Raw genomic sequence first — 13037 nt, forward strand, 5'->3', positions numbered from 1 at the left:
GTGAAATGTCATACACAGGCTCTTGTGTTGGAGCATTTGGTCCCCTGATGGTGCTGGTGTTCAGGAAGGTTATTATGGTAGCTTTGGAAGTGGACCCTTGCTGGAGGAAGTGCATCACTGTGTGTAGGCTGAGAGGTTTGACAGCATGGCCCTATTTCCTTTCCTCTCTCTGTCCTTAACTGTGGGTCCATGTGATCAACTGGCTTCTTGCACCTCCTGTCATGCCTTCCTTGCCATGACGGAATGTTATCCCTGGTACTGTAAGCCCCAAACCCTTCATTCCCTAAGCCTCTTTTTTTCCAGGTTGCGGCCATGAGAAAAGTAACAAATATAGTAAGGGACAAGCGTAAAATCACCCTGTACTCCTCTATGGAGGCAATACTTCAGTAAGGCAATAGGCATATGGAAAGCTATGACCAATGGGAAGGTGAGGTCACCTAAGAAAGTGATGAACAGCTATGAGTGCAGCATGAGGTTAGTGTTAACTTGGTTCCTTGAATGGTAAACTTTAGCAGCTCTGCGTCTAACTACAAGATATCCAACTAACAGGCTGATTGAATGAACTGTCTCAAAAGGTACAATATGAGGTTAGATATAGAAATCAATCCAGCTCAACCTGAATTAAAACTCTAGTTTAGTACCTAATTTAAAGTTCAAGTTCCCACAGCAAGGAAGGAACACAAGAAGATGGTTTGTGTTTACATTTTCTTCAAGTGCCTCTCTTTCCTTGATTCTTTTAGCACTAAGATCTGGGAGGTGAAAAAGGCTAAGTAAAGAAAGAAAGCAAAGCTTTCAATTAGATGTGGCCCCACCTCATCATCTCTTCAACACCAGTGCCCTCCCAGATGCAGCATCCCAGCAACCCCCACTAGTGAGCCTCGTGTGTAGGGCTCTGGGAGGATTCTGTACACCATGCAATTCATCCAGTGGGAGGTATGTCGTCTGCTGAGAGGGTGGCCTCTCCATTACCCTCAATTTCTTCCATTCCCACCCAACATCTTCTGCTCCAGGAACAAATCACCCTGTGTCTTGTCTCTGAAGCACTGTCACCCTGGGAACTAAGTCATCCTTGGGTTACACTTCTGGTCACAAGTGAGTGCACATTGCCCTGCTCTTGCTCTCAGTCTTGCTGTCATGTTAAGTTCTACTTAGGAACTCCCACCTTCACGATTCTCTATTAGGAAGTACACACGGTCTCTAGGTCCAGTTATGTTTCTTAGGGGTTCTCCACCTCAGTTTTAAAATTATTTATTTAAGAGAGAAAGAGAGAGAGCAAATAGGCTCACCAGGGTCTCCAGCCATTGCAAACAAATTACAAACACATATGCCACCTTGTGCATCTGGCTTTATGTGGGTACTGGGAAGAGAACTTGGGTCCTTGGCTTTCCAAGTAAGCTCATTAACCACTGAGCAATCTCTCTAGTCTCCACTTCTTTACCTCTTGTTCTGGCAGCTCTTCTGAGTTTGTTTAGTGAAATAAACATCAACTCAGGAGAAAAATGCTAACTTCTGCTTTTTGAGAATGTCCTCAGTTCAACCTCACCCCACCTCATCTTTCCCTTCTTTCCTTACTCCCACCTTCTCTCTCCTTATTCTTGGCTTAGAAGAAAAGATAAAATGTGAAGCACATTTACCTTAAGCCTAAAGTTTACTTATTCTATTGATCTTCTCTTCAATGTACTGGATTCTTATCTAGTCCAGAGAAATATGGGGAGGAAGAGACTTTGGAGTTTTGTACTAAGGGCTGATGAGATATTTCCTATACCTTTTATTTGCAGCTGCCTTAAACTTTAAGACAAGTTTTAGACAAAATTTAAAAGAAGATAAATTGTATACAACATCCAGCTAATTTCTTTCTTTTTTTAAAAATTTTTTTTGTTTATTTTTATTTATTTATTTGAAAGTGACAGAGAGAGAAAGAGGCAGATAGAGAGAGTGAGAGCGAGAGCGAGAGAGAGAAAGAGAGAAATATGAATGGGCGGGCCAGGGCCTCCAGCCACTGCAAACGAACTCCAGACACATGTGTGCCCTTGTGCATCTGGCTAACATGGGTCCTGGGGAATCAAGCCTTGAACCTGGGTCCTTAGGCTTCACAGGCAAGCGCTTAACCACTAAGCCATCTCTCCAGCCTGCTAATTTATTTCTTAACTGTGACTTAAAACCCACTAGCTCTATGATTCCTGGTTTTCCCTCACACCTTTCCTGATGCTCCTACATTACAGGTGTTCTCTGTGACATGAGATACTCTACACCTGACATCCTTGCATACTGTTCCCAAAGGACTATACTATTAGTTGATATCATGTTTCCAACATGATCTGCTCAATTGTCACCCATTGTTCCTCGTGGAAAGTAACTATCTTCTGTGAAAACATTCACCCTTTGCTATCCCATTGCTCCTTTCATTTGTTTTTGTTTTGAGACATCTTCCTTTTTAACCAAAACAATCTTCCTATATCCTCCTGCCATCACAACTAGTCCCCATTGCTTATTTAAAATAAAAAAAAAAAAAAAAAAAAAGAATGTTTCAAGGCAGGCTCTCACTCTAGCCTAAGCTGGTTTCAAATTCACAGTGATACTCCTAACTCAGCCTCCTAAGTGCTGGGATTTTTGGCATGAGCCATTGTGCCTGGTGTCCCATTTCTTCTTTGTATGTCTACCATAAGCGATGCTTTGTTGAAAGTTAATTGTTGAATTCAGCCAAAATATATTGAATACTTAGCAAGAGATGAAAATTTCCAACCTTTTAGAGTTTATAGTCTCACTCTCATTAATCTAGGAGTTCCTTGGTGAGAGAGGACATACCTTATTAATTGCATATTCCCAGACAGAAAATAAATGCTTGCAGAAACCAGAAAATGCACCCAAACTAGGAAAGACAATACAAAAACAGCAGTCCCGGAATCTCTCTTCAAGCATTTGCTAAGAAAGCAAGACTGAAGACTACTTTACTCTTGTCATTCAGAGTAGAGATCATGAAAACCTACATTAGCAAACTCTACTAACCAGTCTTTACCTTCAATTGATTGGTTTCCCCACTTGTTGCTGCCTCTGGAGACTTAATGTTCGTGCTCTCCTCTGTCCCCTTTATCTTGTCTCATTGTAATTGAGAAGTAAGGGTCCCCTTTTGCAGGTTGTTGTTTTGTGGATAAAGCAATTTAGATACGGACTCAGAAGGAAGCTCAGAAACAATTACATTGGAATTTGTGATTAAAACAACAGGGCAGAGAAGCTGTCCATCTCAGCAGTTGCCAGGAGAAGGGGATGGACAAAGGGAAGTCAGAAAGCCAAGAAGACATATGCTATGATTATTGAGTTAGAAATAAAAGTCTGTGAGCAGCTGTATCAGGTGGAGGTGAGGAGGGGTAAGATTGAAGGGTTTCCTTCAAAGAGAACTGAGAAAGTGAGAATGCCCATAGAGTCTTGGCTATCATCTAAAATAAGGGGAGGAGGAAGTTGAGATATTATTTTTTAATTATAACTGAAAAGAGTAGGGAAGCTTAGCAGTTAGGAATTGTGGACAACTGCATTGAGAGAGGGGCTTCTGGGAGTGTAGATACATATCTCATTCAGGAGATAGTTACTCCTCATTTTCATGTGTCTTCAGCTGTAGCAGCCTTCCTGAGGAATGGTCTCCTGGCCAGGTGACTGACAGGCCTATTTGGATTAACTCCTTTTTTTCCCCACAGACACCAAGGGATCCATTTTATTGGATATAAATTACATCTTAGTAAAGTTTATTTAAAGAAAATTTCTCACATGAGTTTCTTTTGCAGCCACCCCCCCTGCTTTTTTTTTTACTTTTTAATTTTTTTATTAATTAGTTTTGTATTCAGCAAATACAGTCATTTTGGTGCCATTATTAAGCTCATCTGTGACTTACCCCATCCCCTTGCCCCCTCCTTGTTGAGGTATATGGGTCATGCATTGTGGAGTTAGCCCACAGTTATGTGTAGGATAAATGTCTCTGTATATCATGACCCAACATGTGGCTCTGACTTTCTTTCCACCCCTTCTTCTGCAAAATTTCCCTGAGCCATGTTGTGTTCATTTTTGGCCTGCTTCAGTGATGAGGTGTTGGGGGCCTCTGGATCTCTGGCTCTCTGATTTGGTAGGAGTTGATTTTTCTCTGTGTTGATCTCCTTCACCCTTGTGCTGGTACTCAGTTCACCAGGAAAACAGCACCCTTGCTTGTTTCGCCAATTTTTCTTAGTTTCAACTGGGGCCCTTTTGAGGCATGATGGGGTGGCTCTCTCCTTAGGATCTACATCTATCTGAAAAAGAGAAGCAAATTCTCCAATGGAGAGTAAGTTAGCACCAGGACAAATGAGATAATCCTTACTTTTTTTTTATAGAGAATTTAATAGGTGTAGACCCTCTTGTAGCCCATGATTGATGGTACCTTGATAATGGAGAGCGGGCTTATGTTTGGATATAGTTCTGACTTGCTTCCCAGCTCCAGCTATGGGTCCTGTACCACTGAGGGGATCAGTTAGCCAAATCAAGAGCAGTTGGTTCCCCACCTTGTCTGTGTGCCACTATTGGACTTGTGTGGGCATCACAACAGGTTATTTGCTACTAAGTAGGTTAGACCATGAGTTTCTTGGACAGATATTGGTCATTTTCCCCCAGTCGCCCATGTAGCACTTTCTGGCACTAGACACACTGTCTGGGGACTGACCCTCTTCCAGCTTCCAGCCATGCCATTCCATTTTACTGTCTACCACATAAGGTGTCTTCAGCAGTAGGGTCTTACCACTAACCTTTGGTGGGTCATCAAATGCTCTGACAGAAATCTGTTTTTCTTTTAGGAAACCTTGTAGGTCTCTCTGATCAAAAACTCATTGTGGATGATAGTCACATGCTGGTACTGTGAGTTACAGGTCAGTGCCCACTAAGAAAAGAAAGAAAAAGATAACTAATATACAAGAGTTAGAGAGAAGAGAGAGAGCGAGAGAAAGAGAGAGGGGGAGGAAGGGAGAGAGAGAGGGCGAGGGAGGGAGGGAAGCTGTAGAAGATTAAGGTCAGTCTTCATCATACCCTCTCCAGTGTCTTGTGGTTCAGGTATTCCCTCTAAGGGCCTGGTGAAGGTTCAGCCATTTGGTCTGCCTTTTAGGAAGTAGAATTTTATGGTACCATTGCCGTTTGGATCTAGGTTTATGTTTACCACCCCTTTGTTGCCCTCCCCTCCCTCTCCACCCTCAAGGGAAGGAACAATGGAGTGTTTTGAGGATGTATATTTTTCTCAACAATGTAAAATATCATGTGTCTACCTAGGGATACAGGTAGGACTCAGATCCCAATTATGAACAACAACAACAAATCATGTAACAGTAGATTTAAAAGAATTAAGGAAAAGTGAAAGAGAAAGAAAGTCATAAAACAGCCATGCTTTACAGGAGAAAATAGTCTCCCTTAATGGACCGCAACACTCCCATTCATATGGTATTTTAAATCTTAAGGAAGGCTATTATGATAGTTTCTCTCCTTTCATATTATATTTCAAATTCTAAGGAGAAAAATTGTGATATGTTCCCTTTCTTAAAAAAAAAAAATTAAAGCTGGGCATGGTGGCGCAAACCTTTAGTCCCTGAGGTAGGAGCATCACCATGAGTTCAACGCTACCCTGAAACTATATAGTGAATTTCAGGTCAGCCTGGGCTGTAGTGAGACCCTCCCTCAAAAAAACAACAACAAAACAAAACAAAAATTAGTGTGTTACCAGGGGCAAAGGAAATGGAATCCAATGCTGATCATGCATGGGGCAGTAGGGAGAAAAGGAAAGGGAATACATCCTCTATGATTTCCAAGCCTTTCAATTGACTAGCCACCTAACAACTTCTCTCACATGATACAGTATTTAAATTATTTTATTTATGTGTGCATGCATGCATGCTCCAGGGTCTTTTGCTGATGCAAATGAATTTCCTTCTGGCTTTACATGGGTAAATGGGGAATTGAATCCAGGCCAGCAGGTTTTACAATCAAATGCCTTTAACTACTGAGCAGTCCCCCACCCCCACATTTACTATTATTTGTTGAAGTTGCTGTGTAAGCTGGATTCTAAAGCCATGTGTTGCAAAACTCCTCATTTTCTGTAATCTCTCATGAATGAATGAAACATATGTTAATAAACTTCTGCTGGTCTATCCTGTGCTCTATCACTTTCTTTTCTCTGTTCCAAGTAGGAAGTCATTGCTGAAGAAATTATCATTCTGTCCATACCAATCACAGCTGAGAGCAGTCAGCTAGGATGTAAATACAAACTGTCTTCAAACTTCTTGTTCCCTTTCCCTTAACAAGAGTATCCAGGGTCTTTAGGGATGACTCAGGGGTTAAAGGTGCTTGCTTGCAAAACCTGTCAGCCTGGGTATAATTCCCCAGTACCCGCATAAAGTCAGATGCGCAAAGTGACACATGTGTCTGGAGTTCATTTACAGTGGCCAGGGAACATGATGGTCCCATTCTCTCTCTAGTTCTCTCTCTCTCTCTCCCTCTCTCTCTCTCTCCCTCTCTCTCTCTCTCTCTCTCTCTCTCTCTCTCTCTCTCTGTGTGTGTGTGTGTGTGTGTCTATAAATAAAAACTTTAAAAAGAAGAGAGTCCCCACTGCAGCCCTATTCTGTCCTACCTTGAGCACCTGGAAAGAGAGTGAGCAGCTTTCCAGGGAAGCCTGATGATATCCCGGAGCCACCAGATCAAACCTCTCATCTCCCTGTCTTTTCTTTACAATGCTTAGGGCACACTACAGCCTGGCTGTAGCATGTGCCTGGTCCCTCATCCATCCTATTTCATATGAGCCAGGCCAAGGAAACACAGTTGTCAGTGGTAACCTAGGAGAACCCACATTTCAACTGAGGTAGCTGGCAGCATCAGTCACAGTTAAACTGGGAGTCCTGCACAGACCCACAGCTCCTGGATCAACACCACCCAAATCTGGGACATGTGCTGATCCCATGAGAGACTAATGCCCCAGTGATAGGTGGGCTGTGGCAAATGGGTAATCTCATGCCCAGCGATGCTTATAGCAGGAACTAACATTCAAATATTGTCCTGAGAGAGAAACAACCTAAGTCACAGGTTAAAACCACAGGTGGGGAAGGAGTAAACCTTGAAGAGTTGGAGACTCAAACCCATCTTCCTGGTTTTTCTGTGGCTATATTGGGGCTTGTGTTCTGGTGATAGGAAGGAGAGCTCCAGGCCATCAGATCTCATTAAGTCTCATAATGAATGAAAGGGCTGCCCTTCTCTACACCAGAAGCCCTCATACTTGTCTCTTCCCTCAGCATGAGAAAAAAAAAAAAAAATGAAGGAAAAAGAAGAATCTCACTTTCAGTTCCCTTGGACTTCTCACTATGGTATATCTTTAGGAACTTAAACAAGTTTAATCTAGAGACCCTGAAGAAAAAGAGGCAAATATTTTACTACAACACCATCTGGCTTCAGTACAAGCTGAGTGATGGGGAAGTTGGGCCAAAGGATGGAAGCTTAAAGCATAGCACTATCCTGCAGGTGGATCTGCTTTCTCACAACCAAGAGAACAGATCTTCAGTATCATTGGTTCCAGGTGCCTGGCCCTTTACCAGTATAGCGGCCTATGCAGAGAAAGGACAAAAGCAGAAACCTCTGCCTCCTCATACAACCCCTGTTTATGTCCAAGCACACTCTCCAGGCCAAAAAAAAAAAAAAAAAAAGTGGAATAGAACTCAGGTGAAATATCTTGTCTCACTCCATGAAATCCCATGCCACCTCCATATTATTTCATTTACCCTGAGTTACCAGAGAAAATTGAACCTAGTTCTACGGGGCATACAAAGAGCGGGGTGTTCTACCAACTGCCCACTCCTGCACCTCTATCACTCCCCTAAGGGAAATGCTTGGTATCCTGGGAGCAATAACAATCCATGTCCCTTTGTCAGTCACAGACTAACAGAAATACAAGAAAAAGTGAAGAAGCTCCTTTAAGGACCCATCTTTATTGCTAGTAACTTTCAGACCCTGACCATCTGCTGTACTTTTGCGGAAGAGCACAGATCTTGGAGGAAGTGAAAAGGCATATAGATGAACTTTTCCTCAAAGTCCTGATAAGCATTATGCTAGGTGCACAGGAGTCCTTTCAGACGAGGTAGCCACTGCTTGGGGTAATAACATCCCCATATAAGATGATGCAGGGATGGAAAATTACATGTAAAAAACATTCCCTATGATAAGATCAGAGAACGTACTCAAAAGAAATAAAATTCTGCCCTATTTCTCAATTGGTTAATTGAAGGTTTCAGGAAAGTCACCAACCTTGATCACTCATTCTCTAAAAGACAAGTTCTTCTAAGCCAATATTTCATTAGCTAGTCAACCCTTGACGTTTTAAAAAAGCTTCAAATTTTACAGATGGTACCTCAGACCTCTCAAAATCAGCTAGCCAATGCTTCCTTTTTTGTGCTTAACAACTAAGATCTAAAATAATACAAAAAGGAGCAGAGAATCCAGGACACTGGCTAACCAATAGGAAGGGACTAACACTAAACATGACCACCTTATAAGATTTAAGGTACCCAGTAAAATAGACAACTGGCAGACAGAAAAGCAAAGGATACCCTTACTGATACCTGAAGAGTTAGCCCAACCCATCCCCCCAGACACAGACAGAGATAAAATCATTTTGTGTGAAAGATCTAATAAATACCTTATAAATATTGGCATTCTTATCTAAAAATTAAAATGGTATTTGGAGTATATAAAATGTTTCATAAAAGCTTACTATATACTACTTGTTTATGTAAAACAATGTTTATTAGAATCATAAATGTTTCACTAAGCTATTACATTGGAAACAGATTTTTTTTTTGTTTGTTTTTGTTTTTTTGTTTTTCGAGGTAGGGTCTCACTCTAGCCCAGGCTGACCTGTAATTCACTATGGAGTCTCAGGGTGGCCTCGAACTCACGGCGATCCTCTTACCTCTGCCTCCCGAGTGCTGGGATTAAAGGTGTGTGCCACCACGCCCGGCTAGAAACAGATTTTGCTAAGGATTTACCTCTAAAACAGGTTCTGGAAAAAAGTAAAATTTTATTTCATTGTTTTAAATGAAGAATAACAGAAAAATAATAGGACAGGATAATGTTTTATGTTGATCAGAATACCTCTAAATGATGCATATTACATATGATTTTGTAAAATAAATGCTATGGATTTGTTTTCAGGGGTAATAAGATGCAAATGATCAATGTAAGATTTTTATTAAGGCTGTGATACATAAAAAATGATAATTATACAGGTTTGTTAAGGGTTGTTTAAAAAATTAAATTTATTTATTTATTTGAGAGAGCGAGTGAGAGAAAGAAGCAGAGAGGAGGGAGAGAGAGAGCGAGCATGACAGGGCCTCTAGTAACTGCAAACTCCAGACACATTCATCACCTTATGCATCTGGCTTTACGTGGGTACCAGAAAACTGAACCTGACTACTTAGGCTTTGTTGGCAAGCACCTTAACCAGTGAGACATATCTCCATCCCAGCCAAAGGATTTTATGTTTTATTTTTACAACAAAGTTATAAGAAGTATAATCCCAGAGGTTGAAGAGATTGCTCAGTGGTTAAGGTGCTTGCCTGCAAAGCCTAATGACCCTGGTTCAATTCCCCCTTACCCTTATAAAACCAGATACACAAAGTGGTACATGCGTTTGGAGCTCATTTGCAGGGCCTAGAGGCCCTGGCATGTCTGCCCATCTTCTGTCTCTCTCTCCCTTCTTCCCTCCCTCTCTCTTCTCTGTCTCTCTCTGGGTGCAAATAAATAAATAAAATATTTTTTTTTTGAAAATTATAGGAGATACAATCCCAACAAGCAAAATGTAGCTAATATTACTGTAAAAATTAAATTAAATTACTGTAAATTAAAATGAAATTAAAGTGGCTATGTAATTAAGTCTAAAAATAACTAATATCTTAATTTTAAGACAAATTTTAATCTGAAAGCAGTAACATTAAGATGTTAAAAACAATAGTCTGTCTACCTGTGCTCCTTTTTTTTTTTTTTCCAAAACAGGCTTATTATATCCTATTTAAATTAGAGAAAAAATAGTCATTTAAAAACCAAGCTATGGGTGCCTTCTGAGCCTGTTTAAAGCTTCATTGATAACATATTAGCCTCTGTGTCTCTGAGATGAGGTTTTCTACTTTATATTGTCTTTGGAGTACAGGTTAGTACTATGAAGGAAATCATCATACTGACAGTTTAAGTTAAGAGCTACCAAATGATAGATCTACATAAAAGCTACAAAATCTTTAAAATAAATCTTTGATTTTCCTTAAAAATGTCTTTACATGACCATGTGTTTTCGTCTAATTGTACTTTGGTATTTGTACTGTTTACATGGTACCAAATTGTTTTATAAATATGGTCTTGAAAATTAAAGTCATTATGATGGCCAAAAGTACCTTTAGCCCTATAACTAAAAATAAAGTATATGTAGTTAAATAGCCTGCAATTAAATAGTTCTAGCCAATATACTATTTGGCTGAACATTATCTCAGATTTGCTTCCACCAGATCAAATAAGGAGTCTGTATTCTTGTGGGGTGTGGAGGGGAGGGGAATCTGACTCTCAGAGCATGAGGGCTCCTGCTCTGTCATGTTTGCTCCCAGTCCTGTGGCCTACTAGGTTTTCCTGTCCAGGGAGTCCCAGCACTGAGACTGATATCTCTGTGCTTTCAGCACTACTTGAGTAACTAATATGCTTACTTGCAACGGTAAGCAGTTAACCCAATAGAAAGGACTCAATATGACCTAGACACTCCAAGTTAACATTTAAATTTGCCTTTTGAGATTGTCAATAACAGAAAGAGAATAAAGACAGGTCCAAAGCCCAGAGGACATGATTACAAGCATAAGAACAAGCCTTACTTAGTCTTACCTGTGGGAAATAATGTCTAGACAGATAAATACCTGCTATCCCAGAGAAACCCCAAACTAAAGAAAAACTATATAAGGGCTATGCTTGATATAGCTGTGGGAAACCATGGCATTAAAAAAAAAAAAAAAAAACCCTGCCCTCAGTAGATTATAAGAAATAGAGTTTTGCCCCCTCTGAAAAGAAGGAAATCACTAAAAGTGACAATGCCCTATCCTCTGAAGGGAGTATGGAATTTTAGCTGCAGTAATGTCTGCAGTTATACATCAATGCTATCCAAGGTTCCCCAATAAAAGTCATATCCAAGGCACCATATGGATTCAGAGAAAGGAAGCTCTTTTCTTGGAGGTAGTCAGCTAGGGACTGGTCCAAAAGAATGTGGATGCCCCTGTCCTGGTGACTTCAGAACTTCAGTCTGACTTAGTCTCATCCAAGATGAGATAAAGGGAAACTTGTTGATAATTCTTCTTGAACTTTCCCTGGGCTTAATGCACATGGGTAAGTCCTTCCTCATGCCTTGCATTATGCAAACAGAGCTTGATTCTGGCCAAGTTTGAGAGACCAAAATGCAGAAAGACCTGTGGACTGGGCTGGAGAGATAGCGTAGTGGTTAAGCACTTGCCTGTGAAGCCTAAGGACCCCGGTTGGAGGCTCGGTTCCCCAGGTCCCACGTTAGCCAGATGCTGGAGTTCGTTTGCAGAGGCTGGAAGCCCTGGCGCGCCCATTCTCTCTCCCTCTACCTGTCTTCCTCTGTCTGTCACTCTCAAATTAAAAAAAAAAAAAAGAAAAGAAAGACCTGTGGACTATGTAGGTGTGGCTTATGAGGGGAAGAAAGAGCTTTGTCCTGACTTGGCTAGAGGTAGCTTGTGTGAGAAATTTGCTGCATTTTTCCTGTGTCATGAAAAGTTTTGCAGGGTTAAATTTAGAAGAAGTGGTCTGGGGAGGACAGAGGTTATGGTGCAGAAAGAAATAAAACTTGGGCTGGAGACTGAGCCTTTAAGCTGCAGTTCTTTGGGAGATTACCACCATTGAAATTGGGCCAGCTGTTTAGCATCAGGTCAACAAAAAGAATGCTAACTCTTAGACTGTAAGGGATCTAACTGCTGAATGCCCTGCTCTTCATGTGGGCTTTATTCCTACTGGATTGCCACATTTTGTAGCCCATCTTATGCTATGGAAACATAACAAATGCAAAAAATAAAGAGTTATTGTTTTTAAAATGCAGTTTATTTGTTGGAGGTACTTCTGGGTAATATAAGGCAGGGTTGGTGGAATCCCTGCATGGAGGATCAGTGGAGCCATGAGGATGAACTCTGGGTTACAGTGGAAGCTCTAGGACATTTTGAGATGCAAGTAGAGCTACTGGCTAGGGATAGAGTTGATCCCAGGATGAGAACAGCCCATCTGGAGGGCAGAATTGGATTCCCAGAGATGTTATCACTAGTTAGAGATGTTAGACTTGGTCCTAAAACATTTGATGTTTGACCTATTTGTTTTAGACCTTGAATTGGCTTAATCTTTTCTTGTAATGACATCTTTAACAGTGTGAATGTTTACTCTGTGCCATTATGTGTTTATTAATTAATTTATTTATTTACTTTTATTTACAGATGCAAAGTTAAGAGAGCTTAGATTATGGGGACTTTTGAGCAATATTGGCATTGATAAAAACTATAGGTACTTTTAAAGTTGGAATGAATGCATTGCATTTTATATCATGGATGCTAATCAGTTTATGGGGATCAGGGGCGGAATATGGTGATTTGAATCATTTGTCTCCATAAACTTAAGTGATGTGAATGCTTGGTCCCTGTTTGGTGGCAACTTTGGGTTGGAACCTTTCTGGAGGAGGTGTATTACTGGGGATAGACTTTGGGCTTATTATCTCCTACCTTTACAGTGTCAATTTGCTCACTGTTCTGTTGCTGTTTTCACCTACTGAAGTAAGGAGGTGATATCCAGCCACTTCCCATGATATATTATTCCCTGCCATCATCATAGATCTTCCCCTCAAGATTATGAACAAAAAAAAAAACAATACTTTCTTCCAAATTTGGTCAAGTGTTTGTCCCAGGAACAAGAAGATAACTGCAACAGGATTAACATCCAATAAAATATGATCCTCCTCATCAGACTCA

At 40.7% G+C, this 13037-nt stretch overlaps 1 pseudogene; it reads left to right on the forward strand.

Moving 5' to 3' along the window:
- The first annotated feature begins 412 nt into the window (after window positions 1–412).
- The window catches only part of LOC101614345, a 66790-nt pseudogene continuing 54165 nt past the window's right edge, over window positions 413–13037 (forward strand).

Source organism: Jaculus jaculus, chromosome 6, assembly GCF_020740685.1.
Source record: "Jaculus jaculus isolate mJacJac1 chromosome 6, mJacJac1.mat.Y.cur, whole genome shotgun sequence".
NCBI lineage: Eukaryota > Metazoa > Chordata > Mammalia > Rodentia > Dipodidae > Jaculus > Jaculus jaculus.